The 19,921-nt window shown below is 42.0% G+C and overlaps 1 protein-coding gene across 1 annotated transcript in view; it reads left to right on the top strand.

Annotated features, from left to right (window-relative positions):
* Positions 1-19,921, top strand: part of robo3 (roundabout, axon guidance receptor, homolog 3) — a gene marked incomplete at its 5' end in the record, with an annotated part of 163,473 nt that overhangs the window by 39,814 nt on the left and 103,738 nt on the right. The window lies entirely within an intron of this gene.

Below are 19,921 nucleotides of genomic sequence, written 5' to 3'. Positions count from 1 at the left end.
TTCTTTTTGTTAAACTATTTGGAGAATTATGTGTTGACTCAGCTCAAATGTGTTATTAATAGCTTCAGATTTAATAAATGGACTGTAAAATGACTATATTGGGCCAATATTGGTCATGTTTGGGCCGTTTATTTCTTCTTTTTGGGAGAACAATATTCGTTCCACAGTTGGAGAAAGATGTCTTTGAAATGACCCAGCACAAAATGTGTTGTCAACAGCTTCACAGATGCTCCACAATGACTGTATCGTACTAATATCGGTAACAGTAAATACTTTTTTAGATTTTGGTATCGGTACCGGACACAAATAAGTGATACTGTCCCAAAACACACAGGCTTTTATAACTGATGTGCTTTGTTTTTACTCCCACATTTGCATTATACGTGTCCGTATAATTAAAAACATATAATTAAAACATTTTTTTTTAATTACACACACAGTAAATGCACCGCCCCAGTATTCCACATTGATTGCATGTGGCAATGCAATCGAGCCATGCAGGGCGTGCACAATCTGTCTTTTTGACCCCTTCGTTGTAGTAATTTTGGCTTGATAAGAGTCACCCATACCCATTTCATGTGCAGTAGTAATTAAACCCAATTATCTGGGTGTTTGAAATTCATTTTTTTAAAATCTTTTTACATGTATTTTTGCAGTTACCAATCATAATTTGAATCTACACAACAACTCTATAATGTGTATCATCAGAAAAGCCATCATTCGTCTGAAGTGAAATCTGAATTGCAAATGTGATGTATAGTACGTTGTGTATATATAGTGTTTTCTTGTTAACTGGATGCACTTTTCTGGTATTGGGAAAAACCAGACAGGCGATTTCAAATTAAATGAAATTGTTGAAGAGTAATTTTTCTTCTCCATCTGCAGACAGACCTACTTGTTGGACCCACAGTGGCCAGGTAGTGTCTAATTTGTTATTCATGAAAAGCCACTTGTGTAAAGCCGCCTGTAGCTGCAGCAGCGGCTAAATTGGCCAATTACTCTAATGGAAGACCATCTCTTTGTTCACAGTGGCCATATTGGCTGTGGTGGAGGTGATGCTGGCAGAAAAGCATGTGGGAGTTAGAAAGTAAAGAAAACAAATGTACCTGTAGATAAAGAGACGCGCGTAGAACAAGTTTAATTGATGCCTATGTGGAGAGCAAACCTTCATTATGCTTCAGAGGAGTCTCGGGTTGGACTAAATTACATGTGGGTTGTTTGCAAAGTCCTGGCAGTGATGGTAGTTTTTTTTTTTTTTTTTGTTGGATGAAGTGGGAAATGTCACCAAAGCAGCTGGAGAGGGCTAATGAGGCTAGCAGGGTTCCTGTGTCCATCAGTGCTGGAGGAAATCATGTGGAATTAAGAACAACCGCTCTCTGTGGGTCAAGCTCAAAGCTCCCTCATGTTTACTCTTCCACCTCCATTTTTAACCGAGCACTCTCCGTCCCTCGTCTCTGTGTGTGCTGCAGTCTCATACTGCTTTGCTGTGCTCCGCTACAGAAGAGTGTTTTGTAGATATTAACATGGTAATGGCTGGACAGCGACTCCACAGGCAGCTGACCTTTGGTTTTTAAGTCACGGTCAACAGGAAGCAAATGGAAAAGGCTACCTGCTGGGCCTTGAAGTGAAGAACCATGTATTTGAGGCTCAGCTGTAGGATCTAAAGCCAGAGAGAGCGACATGCAGGGTTTTTTCTACGATTTATCCAGCCATCCATCCATTTTCTACCGTTTTATCTCCACATGAGAGTCGCGGGGGGTGCTGTGCCAATCTCAGCTGACATAGGGCAATAGGCGGAGGACACCCTGGACAGTTCGCCAGTCCACCGCAGGGACACATATAGAGACAAACGACCATCGACACACTCACACCTACACTCTTAGAAATAAAAGTGCTAAGTAGAACCATATAAGGTTCTTCGGCTTGTCCTCATAGGAGAACCCTTTTTGGCTCCAGGCAGAACCTTTTTATAAAGGATCCACCTGGAACCCTTTTAAAACCCTTTATTCAGGGAAGGGGTTTTCAAGGATTCTCTGGATCAAAATGGTTCTTACTGGAACCATTAGTGTTACCAAGAACCCTTGAAAAACCCTTTCTTCGGGGGAAAATGTTTTTTCAAAAGCAAATGGTTCCAGGTAGAACCTCAGCCCTTGTTCCCTTTTGGAACCCTTATTTTTAAGAGTGTACGGTCAATTTAGAGTGTCCGATTCACCTAATCCCCATATAAGTTTTTGGACTGTGGGAGGAAAACCCAAGCACACACAGGGAGAACATGCAAACTCCATGCAGAAAGACTTTATTGTCAGTATAATGTTATATCCCGATATCAGGATAGCTGATCATGATATAATTTTAAGCTCATATCTCCCACCCCCCACTAAACATTTGCTTTTCCCTAAAAAAGTTGGATTATTTTTCACTTGACTGCCCCCTACTGACCAGACGAGATGCTCAGACACAGACCATTTGAGTTTCAGACCCTTGGTCAAAGCTAGAAAAGTGCTATATACAGTAAATACAGACCATTTACTTCAGAGAATTAAGCCACATTTTTAATCTATCAATATTTTCTAACACCGTTGGTAAAACACATATAATCACAAGATTATAGAGGCAACTTCTACTTCAAATGTGCCACATTTAGTCACAGTGTCACACCACTGTGGCTGCTCCTTCTCACTCAGATCCGTGGTTCTTAACCTGATGCGCCAGATGGTTCGTGGCTTTGTTGGAAGCCGAGTGATCGGATGAAGCATCTGTTTATTGTTGCTCAACACGGTTGCCAGTGTTAATCAGGGAGCGCATACCGTAGGAGAATTCACAGCGGGAGGAGATGTTGCTGTTAATGAAGTGCAGGTTCTCGCTTCAGTAACACCTACGTCGCACCCCCGAGCTTCGTGGAGGGATGAAAATGGTCTTGGGAGAGCTGCGAGATGTAATTACGGATGCAGTGGTACGTCAGCACAGAAACGAGGGAACGGTGAACAGTGTCGCCCGTCATTTTTTGCGTCTTGTTTCCCTGTTTTATTTTGAAATACTCACCCAAATCACTCACACCTGTTCACTCACCTCCTTGGTTATATTTAAGCCCTGTTCAGACTCCGCCGCCTTCCTAGATTGTCCTACCCGCTTTAGTGCACCAGCCATATTCATTTATCATGTGTGCAGCCACCATTGTGTATTTTTGCCTTGAACCTTGCTGTGCTGTGCCCTGTATTCGAGTCCACCTGCACACTATTGTTAAAGAAGTTAAATGGCTAAAGTAGAAGAAGCCGACAGTGGCGGAGAAAAACTCCTCCACATCTTGCACTTTTCATCTTTTAGGGTTGCTTAGGGTTGAGAATTGTAGTATCATAATAATTGCATGCTGCAATTCTCAACTGTACCCTCAAGTATTGAGTCTGGAAAGGTCCTCTTAACCCTAAAAAGTTCAATAATGTTTAAAGTTAAAGTTAAAGTTTCCTTCAAAACATAATTTTCCCCCATTCATCTGAACAAACACTGCACTGTATTGTATTGATTTATTCTGGGACCATTTAGTGTTTTTTTTCCTGCAAAATTTTCTAATTTAATCCAAATCGTGAAATGAATTCAGAAGTTAATTTATATGATAATTTCGATAAAATCATGCGTCTCACGTTCGCCTGTTACGACTTTCGAAATGAAAAAAACAACAACGACATTTAAGGCAAAGGCACTTATAAGCTCAAAAAAATGTTTATATTACGTTAAACCTGCTGATGAGCCTGTGGCAGCAGATGCGGAATGTGCATCATCCCGACAATAAAAGTGTTTATCATTCAGCCGCGAAGCTATTATCTCCATAGTGAACAACACTGCGCGGCATATGGTAGAACATAATTGCCAACATTTACTGTTTGACCTATACATACATTCTGACATTTTGAATGGAGTTGCCGTCGGAGAACTACAGTCATAACAAGCTTGTAATACAAAGGCACCACAGGCAGTCTGTGACTGAGATGACAGTTTATTTATTTATTTATTTAATTTTTTTATGAAAACGAGAGGAAAAAGAAAGCAGCGCCGCCATTTCACGTTTCCATATAATCTACAATTACCAGTCGTTGATTGCCTTAATAAAGAAATTGCAATTCCGGAGGAGCTTGAGCACACTTTGCGTTTTTGTAATTTGCGAGCACGCCGTCGGACGCCACGTGTGAACCCCTCTTCATTAACATTCCCCGCTCGTATTGGTTTTAATATCATCCCAGAGCTGTGTTGGCGATCCAGCCTCTGTGAAGTCCAAGCCTCTGGTTTTTTTTTTTTTATGGCAGTAGATGAAATCCAATTAAGGCAATGAAATCAAATCAACGAGGCTACATCTGGATATGCTAATTTCTAACGGGTGCGCTGCTAAATGTAATTCTTTCCCCATAGGTCATTTTTCAACATGCCCATGGCCTGTTGTTGCGGAGCGTAACTCCGGTGCCCCTCCCCCTCCCCGAGGGCGTCTTTGTGAGTAGTAATTTGGCAACGCTATGGGCTTTTATTGGCTAAATTTCAATTAAACGCAATTACAATCTGTTTTTTGGGGTAATTGAATGACACGAACGGCAGCTCTGCGTGCGTGTGCGGTTGTGTCAGAGCGTGGGCCCACACATATGGCAGCTTTGTGTGGGCGTGCTGCATCTGATGACACGCCTCAACATGTGTGCGATGAAACGACAGGTATAGGACAGTGCAGTTTCCTTTCAGTTCATTGCATACATCAACAAGTATTATGCATTCTGAAGCCGTGATGGCTCCGTAGAGGACGACAGAATAATCTTTTGTCACTTTTTAAAGATCAACATCAGCTTGATTATTACTTGTTTATGTAGTTTTATAGCTTTTTGTTCTCAGGAGAAACTTGATAAATGCTCCTATGTCACTAAACCTTTAGTAAACCACTAAAAATGCACCCTGATTTGTAAAGATTGGTATCAGTATTGGCAAATAAAACAACTATATTACAGGTATAAAACTCTTGTGGTGCAATATGTAATATTTTTTACACTCATTTTAACTCGAGGCTAAAAAGAAGTTGCTTTTTTTTTCTCAAATGCACATATGTATACTGCACAAAGAATAACAGATAAAAAGGTATTTTGATCCAAACTCCATGCTTTGGTCCGGTCTCGGCATCCTGAGATGTGCCGCAGGCCTCAGCCACATTTCATCCCTCTCCAGGAGAGAGATGGACAGACTGCAGACAGGAGAGGAGGAGGCCAGCTCGGAATGAAATATTAATGCCTTCTCCCATGGTCGCTGGCCTTACAAGGTCATCTGTTCCCTGTTCATTGTTGGGAAAGCAGCCTGACGGCTAAGGCGATACAAGCCGGAGAGATTTCCACCTTGTCCTCGCACAAATTAAACCAAAGGAAGCCATGAGTCTTTGTTGCATGACCTCGGCGCACATTGTTACCTGCAGGGGAGGAGGGAGGAGAAGGGACCAGGCAGAGAAGGTCCAGGGGAAGACGGGGGGGACGGCTGGGGGATTCATTTGTGAGACAGAGGAGAGACCTTCATGGTTTTTTTTTTGCTTCTCTGTCACATTGATGTCATACATGGCTGTTGAGTGTGTCACATATGAGGGAGGCCATTGTGTGCGTTTTTGTCAGTTGCTTTCCTCACGGTGAAGGACAGACACAATCAATAGAAGCAATCAATGTTGCAGGAGGGGAAGACACTTCCTGATGTGTCCCTATTTTTGTTGTCACACACACACACACAGTCCAGTAATGTATCCCAGGCGACTGGTGTCTGTGCTTCATTCATCTCCATGAGGATACCATGCATTTGCCTTTGTGTCTAACTGCAACTATTTGCTATAATTTCTCTCCCATGATGCCTTTCATCTTCTCTACCTGTGTGTGTATGTGTGTTTGTGTGCACCGAAAAGATAAAACCAAGCCCAGCGGCTGATTACAGCTGAGGGAACTTGGCTCAGTGTCTCGCTTGTCACTGTGCTTGCTGTCCAAAAAGCTGCCAGCAGTGAAGTGTGCAGCAGCACAACAACAAAGACTGGGAACGGCTTCAGATGTTGTCGCGCGATGCAGATGCATCGGGGGAAAAACTAAAAAGCTGAACTCTAACTGGATGAAAAATGTACATTTAGTGCAACAGCAATCACAGAGACGAAAAGTGAGACTGTTTACGCTTTCCATCTTATGTCTCGTTTTTTGCTACATGTCATTATTTTCCTTCTGCATCTTAAAATGGAAATCACTGTATGTTACTATGGGTACCAGAAATCACTTTTGACCCTGCTGTTGGCAGTGTAAACCAATACAGCGAGACATCATTTGTATTTTGTCACCATGTGTGAAGGAAATTATGCGAACTCTAAAGGCCTAGATATACTTCTGCAAACTGAACCTCCGCTCCACCAGTAGGTGGAGTGAAGCCTCGCTCATCAAGCAGAAAAAAACATTTCGACAACAGAAGAAGAAGTAGTCGCCAAGGATAGCCATCTGAGCCTCAACCTGGCAACCCTCGAATCAGCTGACACCCCAACTTCCTTGCCCGACGGCCTTTTAGCTGTGAGCTGCTCGGACCAGATGCTGAAGCATTGTTCTCTTCTTCTTTGGTAGGCATGTGTCCTATTGCCTCCGTCCAGACTTGTACCGCCACCTGATGGTGAAGTGAGATATTACAGGACCCTGATGCGCGAGTATACCAGGGTCCGCGATATGCGATACGCACTTCAGTGCGTGGAAATATACCAGGGCCTTAAGAGGGCTAACTTCCTGGTGACAAAGGTAAAGGAATGGTAAAGGTTACCCCTTCTGTTACCAATCGCTGCCAACAGGATTTGGCATTTGTCCGTCTCTTTACCATAACTCCTAGACTGTAACTCCTACCAGTAACTCCTAGACCTAAACTATGGACTGGGGATCTGTGCAGGGTGTGACCCCACCTTTCGCCCAATGTCAGCTGAGATTGACACAGCACCCCCAGCGATCTTCATGTGGAGGATAAAGCAGTAAAAGATGAATGGATGGATACCAGAAAGCATAGAAATAGAGCTTTGCGCTCATATACTTGTCATTACGGTAGCCCTCTGGACTTCTGCGGAACGAGCGTCCAATCACAGACTAAACGGTCGAAATAACTACCAGATATCGAAAGTGAAAGATATTGTGTTTGGACAATTCTACAGCCATAAAACCAAAAATAAATCCAGGCAGCCTGAATATCATAATGGTTAAGAGACGTAGTAATGCAGCATTGGCATATCATGATGTCAGCTTCTAATGCGTTTCTCTGTGTTCACAAAGAAAGACAACAGGCAACAAGAGAGACTTAGTGACAATGAGAAAACCCTGTGAAAGAGCTTAATCATGAGTGAAAATAATTGTTTTTCTTTGTTGATTATAAACTATTGTTTAAAAACTGTGTGTCACACAAAGTGACATATTAGAGGGTTTTCCACTTTTCTTTGACGCAGGTTTAACAGTATCACAAAACTGGCCTGGGTAGATCACCATGGTAACCTCGCCTGCTCTGGGGCAGGTCAAAGCATGCCTACAGCCCATGACTGAACCAATCACATCACTGGAAAACAGAGACCAAGTCCGTTTTTTTTTTTTTAAATTCACTGAATCACTACATAATGATGATGATCATTAATGAGGATTACGATTCTTTCCCTCCTGGCAGAATGTATGCTCCATCCCTCCAGTTTCATCACTGCAGCTCAGAATAACACAAGCAGACAATGTGTGGAAATGACTAAACACTCTTGTTTTCTTTTGTGGGGGTGAAATAATCCACATTCTTAAATACCGCACGTAATTAGCAGAGCGTAAAAATACACAATTTCATTCGCATAGTCCCCCATAAGGCATTCTTGATTATTATAGTTTTCCTCTGCAGCACACACTTTTTCTACACGGTGTGTTCTTTGCATTAAATGAGAAACAAACTTAATAATAAATCACTTTATACCAATGCCTAAGGGAAAACAATAATGTCTTTCCATTTCCTGTTGGGCTCCAAGCCAGACTTTAGTGAAGTTCATTGTATTGTATTGTATATGCTTTGATATTTATCACATTGCCTATTAATTATATCCATTCACTTGGGATTGTACCAACAACCCTCAGATTAGTAAATGACCCACTCTTTCTCTTGATCCGCAGTGACCTGATTTCAGAATCGAGACTTATTTTGATACTTTATTTCCAGACAGTCTGCCAAAAAATATGTTTGATTCAAACACTATCGGTGATTTCCTTGTATCATATTCTCTATATTTCTCTGAATATCTGCGGAGTGGAATGTCAGTGAAGCATTCACACATCAGAGGTAGCCTCGTGGAGAAGAGTTGAGTCGTATTCCCAGCGAATGGTCCTCATCTCAAAAGCAGCCCCCATTTTTGATGACAGGTTGTGAAAACCTGTCGCAAAATGGATGGAAATCTGTGAGAACAGGAGTAGGTGGGAGGAGGAGCAGGAGGAGGAGGGGGGTGAAGCAACCAACAAAAGCAAATTGAGCTCACTGATAGGACTGGGTTAAGGTTCAGGGGGAGAACAGATCAATTCTAACAATGGTTAGGGCACAGTAATCACAACATGCTTATGGACATGGTATGTTTTAATAATGTTTGTCAGTTGGAAATGGTCTATAGAGGAGTAGTTTGTTCCATCTGACCATTGAGAAACAGAAAAACAGTTCAAAAATGATAAATATGAATAAAACGGATCACAAAAACAGACTAACTCTACATCTATCTAATAAATCCAGAGGAGAAGGACCTACAGTGGAGATAAAAACCAAAGGGTTGCCCTTTCCAGCTTACACCGTACAGATCATCCTGAGCTGGAAGATTTCAGAAGACTTAGATGTAACAGTTCTTGAATACGATTGGTGAAATGTTCTTGTCTCGTGAAGCCAATTAGAGCGAAACACAACAGCGTACGGAGTCCAGAGGTTTTCGCAACAGGTGGACTGTTCAGCAGATCAAAGGCACGATAAGAACACAGAGAATGAGTGTGACGTCAATCCCACCACAGGGTGTCAGTACTAATATTTGTTAAGTTGAATGTTACTTATTGGACCTTTTTTACTGCATTAAACAAAGTCTAAGAAAGACAGAATTCTGACTGACTGAACCAAGAGATGGATAAATGAGGATACGTTCCCCTCAAAGCGTTAATCCACTAAAGGTTAGAAGATAGCTGAACGACTGGGACTCCTGTCTGTTTGAAAAATGATAATTTAAATTGTGACGGGCCACCTTTGCTCATCAGCGTTAATAATTCAGCGAGGTAACTCTTTGAAAGCCCTTATCAACCACAACAGTCGTGTGTGTACATATCGCAAGATGAAAGTGAGATCTCGGTCTTGAAAAGACATCACACTGAGTGAGCTGTATCACATTTGGCACAGGAAGAAACATAAGAAATTAGATATTAAAGAAACCTGTGACTCCTTCGCCCCCACCCTCTATCACGTTTCTGCCTGAAGGTGGAGCTCATATGTGCGATGTGGATCATTTGGAGGAAACGATATGAGGTGATGAGGCTGCATCAGTCATTTAGTTCATAATCTCATGCCCCCTTTTTTCCTACACGCGTCCAGACAGATGATATTCAACAGCTCGCTTCAACTCCCACGTAATTAACACATCTTTACCATCACCAGCCTCTAGCACTGAACAACCACTTCAGGCGATGTGCCCGTGCAATTTCAGAGCGAGGCGAGCGGAGGCGGGTGAGAGGAAGAAGTATGTGAGGCGGCTCTCTGATGTTGCTGCAGAGCGTTATTAGTTTTAGTTGGAGTGTACAAACTGTTTGGAAGTGGTTTCCACGTGACGAGCGCCACAACAGTCCCTGTAAAAAGGCATTAAATCTCACAACCTCTCAGTGCTCTCTCAGTCACCCTCAATTGCCAGGGTTTTTTTTGTCAGACCTTTATTTAGGTGATCTTGTTAATTATGTGGCTTTTGTCTCCATTGCCATTTTGACAATATTGGCTGAAAATGACTGTATTTGTTTCAGTTACTAATGAGTTAGTTACTATGAGCTGACTGAGGTGTCTGAAGAATTCATTCGTGTATGAGTCGGACACGTAAAACTTCTTCAGAGCTGAAAGTGTGAAGAAGTGGTTTGATAATGATTAGGTATAATCCAAGCTGAGAATTCAAATGTGAGATGCACAGAGACCGCTAAGCAACTCACGAAGAAGTTGTTTTTGCAGTCTTTTGTAAGTTCCATTGTGTTGTTTTGTGAATTTGGGATTTAAAAGCTTTTGAATTTTAAGTAACACACTTGCCAATCAAGACAGCAATAGACCAACTCATGTTCTCTTAATTTACTGTGTTCCAAATTTAAATTGTTGCTGTTTCTTTATCCACGGAATCCACGGCACAAACTTATTTTTCCTGATGGTAAGGGTATGTAAAGCTGTGGACATGTTCTTTCTACAGTGTAACTTAAATTGATGTACATTTTATTAAGTTAACCTTTTCTTAAGTGGCTAAATAAAACATTTTTTGTCCGCAGTAAAAACCAAACCAAACACTACATATACTTGGGAGGTGATGGAAGCTCTGTGATGAAATGAGCAAAGGAGGACATCCAGCAGCTAATTTTTCGCTCGGTTTGTGGCTGTTTGTCTCAACAAGACATCACACTTTTTATGCGAATAGACTGTAGGTGCAGGGGAGTGACTCTTTGTCTGTCCCCCAATCAGCTAACTATCATGGGGGTAGCTCCACCCGTACTGTACCATTACTCTGGTACCTCAAGGGAAAGGGTACCGAAAAATGGAACGGTTGGAGCAGGTTATTTTCCTATTATTCCTAATAAAAAACACAAAATAATACACACCACGAGTTTCACTGAGCTTGCAACCACTTAGGGAGCCTGCAGGGTACAGTCACATATATGTCATAAACTGACCATGTACCTCATTCGGCCCCACTTGAAAACCTCGTCAAACCCTCAACAAGCGAACATGTTCAATTAGTGGACAAGCATGAATGCTCCATGGTTGCAGTCCGCCGAGGACTCTTGTGTTCTGTGTGTGTGTGTTGAAATTAGCATAGGTGCACCTATTGTCTGTGTTACAAAAACAAAAAAAACAAAAAGCACTCCCGCTTGTTCACTGCAGTGGTTTGGATAAAAGCGCCCACTTCTTTTGCGTTTATGCAAAAAGGCAAGATAACACGGAGCAACTGCACATCAAACCACCAGTTACTCCTCTGCATATGAAACGGTGGTGGAGGTGAAAGTGTAGTCGGAGGGGAGGGGAGGGGGGGGGGGCAAACAAAGCAGGCTGTTGTGAAAAAGGATAATTGCCTCTTTTAATTGAATCCCTGTGGTAAACGCAGATCTTTCTTCTTCTTTCCATCTCTACTTTGGCTTCTACATGTGTGCTCTTCCACACTTTGTTTGTTCGAGCTTCCCCTCTCTCTCTCATGTGCTGTCATCCTCTAGCCCTCCTCCTTTGGTTTCCCCCATGTGTGAATCCCTTCAGATGTTTGTTCTGTCACGTCCCGATCCATTGCAGAGCCACGAGTCAGTCTGTCTGTTTTGTTTCCTTGTCTCTCCCATCCTTCCTTGTCACTGTTCCCTTCCCCTGCCCCCTCCCCCCTTCTACTTCACTCTTTCTCCTTCCTGCTCAGTTCAGGGCTAATTAGGAAGATTCTGCTCTGATTGATCAATACAGCCTCCTCCTGGGAATACGGGAGGTAAGAATGACAATTTGTATGTGTGTTCATGCACATGCATGAAGAGTGGAGCATAAAAGGCTTATTCTGTATATCCACAGCAGCTATGACGATGCAACATGTTTACTGTTGAATCTCATTAACTGTTACCGCATGCTCGGTGTTTGTTATGCCGACTTGAGTCTTACCGTCTGACAAAAAACAATGGAGAAACAACAGCAATGAATCGGGAACTGATCATTCACATTTGGCTGTGTAATCCATCAACTGTTTGTTCGGTAGTGCTGACGTGATACTTAAGGCTGGCTTAGAGGAATTCAGAAGCATGAGTGTGTGTGTCCCCCCCCACCCCCCGCAAATCTACTAATACTATTGTATTATGTTGTACATGAATAGATAAGTAGATGTAGGGCCAATTCCAATTCCTATCTCAACCCTCAATCTTAACCCTCAAGCTCAACCCTTAATCTTAACTGGCCCTCAAAACCAAGTGTTGAGGGTTATTTTGTCACTTAGAAATGGGACACCCCTTAAATGCAGATACGTCTTCAGACTGTGGGGGGGCAGAATAACGCGAAAGCTGCGTCCAGTCTGTCAACTCCAAAAAAGAAGAAGAACACATTTACGTCACGTTAAGTTATTAGGTTGTCAGTTAGTTATAAGATGATACTCATACAAATACCACAACCACGGACATATTCAGCTGACAGTTACAACACACCACGGCTTATTGAAAAGTTAACGATAGCAAACAATCGCTTGTCCGATCGTAAAATAAAAATAAATGTTACGCAACAATGACGTAAGTAATCCATAATATGGGCCTAAACTAAGATAATACAATGGTTTTCATAATTGTTATATCTCTATTAACAAAGAAAATACTTAATTTGTAGCGCACTCGTTTCGCTGCTTTCTGCGCCATCTTTGTTATACGAAAACACGCAATGCATTCTGGGTAGCCCTTGCTCCCAAGGGTGGTCTCGGAAAATCTCAATATTGAGGGCGATACAGCCCTTAAATTTGCCCCTCAACTTAAATTTTCTGAGAATCGGGACAGCACTTGCACTAGAGGGAGCGGCGCGCATTTTTGAGATTGAGGGTTAAGATTGAGGATTAAGCAAGGAATTGGAATTCACCCTTATATAGGTATAAAGCAAGTTTGGTAGGTAGGTAGGATGGTACAAATGTCCTAGTATTTACAGTATGTATGTAGAGGCAGGTAAATAGGTAGGTAATCGTACATGTGGGGTTCCTCAGGGTTCCGTCTTGGGCCCAATACTCTTTCTTTTATGTGTGCTTCCCTTAAGACAGATCGTTACCAAGTACAGGGATGTGTCTAATCACCTTTATGCTGATGATATCCAGCTATACTGTTCTTTTAAGCCCACAAACTATCTATGTTAAAAAAAACTGCGCATCGAACATCAATCGGGAGTAAAGTGATAATTTTTTACAATTGAACTCTGAAAACTGAAACCTTGTTAGGCTGGCTTAGAGGAATTCAGAAGCATGAGTGTGTGTTTTTTCCCCCTGCAAATCTACTAATACTATTGTATTATGTTGTACATGAATAGATAAGTAGATGTTTATAGTTATATGGGTATAAAGCAAGTTTGGTAGGTCGGTAGGATGCTACAAAGTTCATAGTATGTACAGTATTTATGTAGAGGCAGGTAAATAAGTAGGCAATCGTACATATGGGGTACCTCAGGGTTCTGTCTTGGGCCCCATACTCTTTCTATTATGTGTGCTTCCTTTAAGACAGATCATTACCAAGTACAGGGATGGGTCTAATCACCTTTATGCTGATGATATCCAGCTATACTGTTCTTTTAAGCCCACTGAGTTCCACAAACTATCTTCGTTAAAGACCTGCGCGTCGAACATCAATCGGGAGTGAAGTGATCATTTCTTACATTTGAACAGAAGCCTTGTTGCTCTTACTATGTATGAAGATAGGTTTTCACGTATGTATAGGAACATTTGGTACATATATAGGCAGGTTCATCTGTTGAAAGGTATAGGTAGGTAGGTAGTTAGGGCACAGGTAGAAATCATGTGTCGATTCTTGTTTCACATCACCTCGCCCAAACAAAGCCTGTCAGTCTCACAGTATCCATAATTAAATATACATTCTTGCTAATTTCCCGTTTTAAAGCTGAAGAGGGACCCACTCTGCCTCAAGGTCACAGCAGAGGCGGCGTATTAAAATTTAATCGCAGTCATACACAGATTTAAAAGGAGTAGCGCGGGGGAATTAAGCAGCCAAGGAAAAATCATAAAAGGCAGGCAGTATCTAATGAGTCAGGAGTGAATGATGAGAATGTGTTTACGTGCCACTGATGTGAGAGCCCAGGGCCCCGGGGCCACAGACGAACATCTGGGGCTCCGAATTTATCAATTACACTGAGCACTGTGGCCACGGGCACATTCTCTCTCTCTCTGCCTGTGTCAAAGAATGTACATATATGAGTGTGCGCGTGCACATGTGTCACTCACACGTGCACGTGCGTGTCTCTCTCTTCCCCCTCTTTTCAAAGAAATCGTTTCCTAATGTTGCCGGAAAACAACAGCCAATTAAAAGAAACTGCAATCTGTATGCATAAGCCTTCAGCCAATTTACCCAGGGAGCCTTTTTGAAAGTACAAGAGTTCAATATGTGTGCCGTGTTTGTGCTCGGCTGTGGGTGAGATTTAGCTTTGCACAGTATCGGGGAGGCAGAACACCAAACAAAGCTAGAATTGTAGCCATTGCGTCGCGCCACACCACGCACTCCACAGAGGATACTGTCTCATTAGCTGCTCTGGGATTAGTATAAATTCAGCTCTCACATAATTAGAGAATATTGTATGTGGGTTTTTTTTGGATGCACCGTCTATTGAGTTTTGAGCAACAAGTTTTACAGTTACGGCTCAATATCAGACACACAGAATTTAATGGTTTTCGTTGACAGATCCAGCTAGTGTCGTCGCATGTATGTGCAGAGATAATTGCAGATATTTATCATATTTCCCTACTTTTATTTACATCACCGATTATGTATCACTGTGTACTCCACCTCTTGTACATTTGTGTGTCCGTGTGTGTGTGTGCGCTGTTGCCTCTTTCCTCTGGTGTCTTTAGGCTGATTACTACAGTGCCTGATGGGAATACACCATTGTTTATGTTATTTATGAGCTCCCTTTAATTGGGCTGAGAGAAACGGTGCTCAGTCAGAGTCGCGCTGCACGCACGGTGGCTTCGGCGTAGAACTTCGGTCAGCGCCGGAGGCCGAGTCGAAGGTGAGGGCTGCAATTAATGGAATTTATTTCGGCTTTAAGCCAATTAAAAGCACACGCTGAGCGAGTGTCGCACGTGAACCCAAGTCTTTTAGCTTCTTGCCGCTCATTTTATGTAGCCATTGTGTGGTGGAATCATTTATTCATTCCACTGGCTTTGATGATTGCCTGGAAGAGAAAGGGTCATGCATAAGTACTCTCTGCGGATAGATACGTGCCCGGAATCCGGTGCAACGAATGAATTAATACCATTGCAAGTCGATTCAGACATTGTACCAGAGTCCTGGTCCATTTCATATATTTGTCTTGCCTTGAAACATGGGGAGGAAGAAATTGATATTATAAAGCATCTACACTCATAACTCAGCACTGTTGATTTACTGTACTTCCTCCAGTGATTTCTCCCTTCCCTGGAATTAGAGTGAGTGTAGTCCCAGGCTATGTGGGGGGAGGTGATTAGCAGTCGCTCGGCTAATTGATTTGCTGATTGACCGAAAATGAATCACTTACAAATCTGATTATTGATTAAATCAGTGGTGGCTCTCAAACCTTTTTTTTTTATAACCAAGTACCACCTGAGAAAAATATTGAGCAAAGTCAGATACGGACTTTTCACAAGAGGCAGATTTATTCTCGATAAGATAATTTGCTCTTTCATCACCCTCCTGTTCCTCACACGTACCACATCCTACTAACGATGGGATTAAATCATTCAAATGTCAACTTCCCTTTTGTTCAAGCTTGAATATAATATCTTACGTTTCGACTGAAACGAGGCATCACCTCCGCAAACAAACATAAGTAATTGCCAGAATCCAATCAAACACACTTGCATCTACACTAAAGTATATATCCTGTTCATTTCCGATGCTTAAAAGTGAAATTGTTAACTCTGTAGAAATGCCATCGCTTTGAACCCAACATACAAATTCTTGGATGCACATTTCCAAGGCAACAACAACACAGTGACACTTGGTAAAAAAAGAAAAAGTGCTAGTTAGCCATTATAGGGTGTTAGAGGTGTTGTGAGACGAGATGCTCTCAGAAGAAAATGAGTCTTGAAGAGGTTCTTTTAAGATTGAGTGGTGATGGCGGCCCCGGCTCTGATTGCATTTGTTAGCTTGCTCCGTCACAGAGGAACCACAAAGGAAAACAATCTGGACCGTTATTATCTTACTGTGTGCGGGAGGGGATGACAGACAGCGTCTCTCCGAGGAATGTCGTCTGTCATTCCCGGTTCATCTCCGCGACACGCGGCAAGTCACAGGCCATTAGCTGAGCAGAGCAGGCGATACTTGCGATGTTTGCAGACAAGAAAGGATTTTATATTTGAAAGTGGTTCACGTGGCTCGCAGGTCATGAAGGCTATAAATATTTCTGGAGCAGCGACATGTTTGAAGTGTAACTCGCAGCTTTTTATGCTGCTCGTCTACCCTATTTCTTGCCTTTTCACACCAACGCAGCACTAGTTCTCACAAAATAGTCAAAATTGCAATTCAACTAAATGCGATATCTTAATCAAACGACAAAGGGGATTACAATACATGTGTGTAAAGACAGTTTTAACTGCACTCTTAGAAATAAGGGTTGCAAAAGGGTTCTTCTACAAGGGCTGAGGTTCTACCTGGAACCATTTGCTTCTGAAAAACCCTCTCCTGAAGAAAGGGTTTTTCAAGGGTTCTTTGTAACACTAATGGTTCCAGTAAGAACCATTTTGATCCAGAGAACCCTTTAAAAACATTTTCCTGAATAAAGGGTTTTAAAAGGGTTCTTGGGGGAACCCTCCAAAAGGGTTGGAGCCTGAGGACATGATGTCATATCATCATGATTTGGATGTCTTTTAACACAATATTTCTGGCTGATTTGTGCAGCTCCATGTCACTTTCAACCTATTCTCTGTCTAGATTCAAATAATACCGTTTGTTTCCATCAGAATAAACCATTGACGGACTGAAAGGGTGGGACAATGGGCTCGCTATTCATTGAGAATGGGACCTGATGTTACAGTGCAGCGCTGCCTGTTGAGCTCCAGAAACAAAGTCTTAATTTGATACTGGAATACCTTCTTTTTGGCCACATACAGGGCTGCACTTATAGAGTCATTTTGGGGGGTTTTGTTCGGATTTCCTGAACTGACAAATTAAAAGATCTGTTTCCGTGTGGACAGGATCTCACGTGACCATAGTGGATTAATTAACTATTAGAGTTTTTTCCACATCTGACTGAATCACCCAAAATGCATTTTTCGGCTGCTACTGTCTATACAAAACCTTAAAGATAAAACTGTCCATTATTTCATGTGTTAATCGCCGTTTTATCCTTAACCTCCAGGGTTGGAAATGTCCAATTGTGATTGTCCACAAATAATGAATTCCGACAATGCTGTGACGTTACCAGAGAATTAACCTATTGTTTGTTTATTGTTTGGGTATTACCGGCTCAGCCTGAGCAGCAGAGACACAGCCACAGTCATTTTCTAATGAGTTTTTGGCAGGAGAACCCTGCGTCGCCTGTCCAGGAAGAAAACATTGTCATATAATTGGCCAGCTCCGTAGCTGCGATGTTTTTTCTGGCACGAGACTCGAGCGAATTAATGAGCTGACCATAACAGTATCAAGGATCGGAGCTGCGATGTGAGAAAAGGCAGGAATCGATGATGGTTGACTTAGCTAATGATGCGTGTCATTAGGAGAAGGTTCTTTGACAGGAGATATACTCTTCTGACAGCTGGGGTTAGCAGTGAATGCTCTGTGTACACCTTCCTGCACAGTTCTGGATCTCTGATACTCAAACACGTGTTAATTACGCAGGATTAGGATTAGAAGAACACAGGGAAACAAATGGATTTAATCGGAACGTTGTAATAAATAGGTCAAAGCAAATAACTCGCACCAACTTTAACCATTTTAGTTATATACAGATCTCGAGAAACTCAATAAACATCATGGATTTTCGGCACAATTTCAACTTGTTGATCCGGTAACTGTGTATAATGTTGGTAAAAAAGCAGAATTCATAATTTATATTATCTTTATAGCTGAAAAAGACAGTGTTTTGCTTTCAACTTGACATCATTATGTTTTACCCAATAGAAAAACAACACCATGTTTCATTGGTTTTTGGACGTTGCTCCAATGCAAAGGCTGGAGACCATCTTTTCTTTAGATAGCATGAAGTTTCATATTAATATCCCATATTTATTTTATTCTGTTCATGTTAGGTGTGTTAAAATCTGCCTCCTAATTATTAAAAACAAGGCTTTACAGTTGTTCCTTTGTATGTGACCCAGCCTTAGAAGACCACAGAATGAAACGTCTCCCTCTCATCTCCAGAGACACCAGTGTGAGTGGACATTGTTAGGTGTATGAAAGTATGACATGGTTTGTGATGGGTGTGCGGGCAGCTGTTGCTGTGCAGTACACTGAATAAATGGACTTCTTCAGCAATGAATGATGTGAGGTCACAGGAATCAGCCAGCCGGAGTGTTAGAGGCTTTCGCTCTGAAAATCCCCAGGGAGCCCTGTTGTTCACACTTTTCGTTTTTTCTTTCTTTCTCTCTCTCTCTCCAGCACATTCAAACCACCTTTTTCCACCCAATAGAAGTTAACAAACCTGCACAATATGTCAGCAGAAATTCAGGACATTGCCTGGATGTCTGTCCTCTGTGTAAAAGAAGTTTTTGGAAATCAGACACTGCAGACAGACTGGAGAGTTGGTAAAGTTAAAAGAGAAATAGTGATGAAATAAAATAAAAATAATAAACACAGCCATGGAAAAATTATCCATCAATCACTGATTCATTTGCATTGAAGTCGCTACCATTTACGACATCACTCATTAGAATTAGATCTATTTTACCCGTTTTAAATCAAGTATCAAGCAGAAGAGGCTGGAAGTTTGTGTAGAACTCTGTGCTGCACTGTGGAGCCAAGAATAGAAATTTTCGCAGACTTCGCGGACTTCCGGGTTTTCGGATACTGTTGCTCTCGCCAGCACTCTCGCATGCTTCACGGACAAAGCGGTGCTCCGTGAAACAACAATTCTAGGAATTTAGCGCATTGTGACGTCCCAGTGAGTGCGGAAGTCAACATCGCGTGTTTTGTGAGCGAGTCATCTTTTTTCACACTTTGCCGACTGACAGGGCCTCCAGAGTCCCAAATATAAGGATTTAAATGATTAAAAAGTTGATTTTGTGTAATATGTCCCCTTTAAAACCTATCCCAAACCTCACTAACAACTTGTTCCTAGTTGAGTCGAAAAATACCGGTGCACTAAAAACGTACCTATGAGTCATATTTAGGGGTTGACGAAAGCGACCTATAGTTACGTTTCATTTGGAGATCAGTTTGGTGTCAAAATGTCCACATTTCCACGGCACTGACCATATATGGTCGAAGTGTATACAGGTGCCTTCATTTCTATTTCAATGCTGAATAAGAATTGCTATCGAGATGCATCTCTTCTCAGTGGCGAAGTGGCTGAAACAGACACGGACGGCTCATTTGCACTGCTCTGCGCCCACGCAAACGTACACTCTCAGGACTCGTTCACATTTGGCCCTGGCATTTTTCTTCTCTTCTGGCACAGTGTGAAGTTGGAACCTTTTGACATGCATCACTTCATTATACAGTATACGCTGTTGTTGACACTGACCTCACAGTAGATATGTATTCTTAGGGCTTCTTTTCCTACTACTTTTGTACACTCCTTACATACAGTATACATTCAGTTGACCTATAGGGCATCATGGGTCACCCTGTCCCATAAGATTAAAATCTCAATTTCACTGTATATCTCGCCATCGCTGCACTCCATAAAAAAAAATCCAAAGTATTTACATAGCGTTCGATTTTAAGGGGTTGGTCAGGGAGATTAAGAAGAGTAAATATACGGCTCAAAAAAAGCTGATCATTCAGCAGTTTCCTGTCTCCGCGAGCCTCCGCGCTGCTGCTGTATACAC

Source organism: Microchirus variegatus (assembly GCF_963457635.1).
Source record: "Microchirus variegatus genome assembly, chromosome: 2".
In the NCBI taxonomy this organism is placed as follows: domain Eukaryota; kingdom Metazoa; phylum Chordata; class Actinopteri; order Pleuronectiformes; family Soleidae; genus Microchirus; species Microchirus variegatus.
Note: the sequence above shows the minus strand (reverse complement) of the source record. Positions and strands in the feature narration are given on the sequence as shown.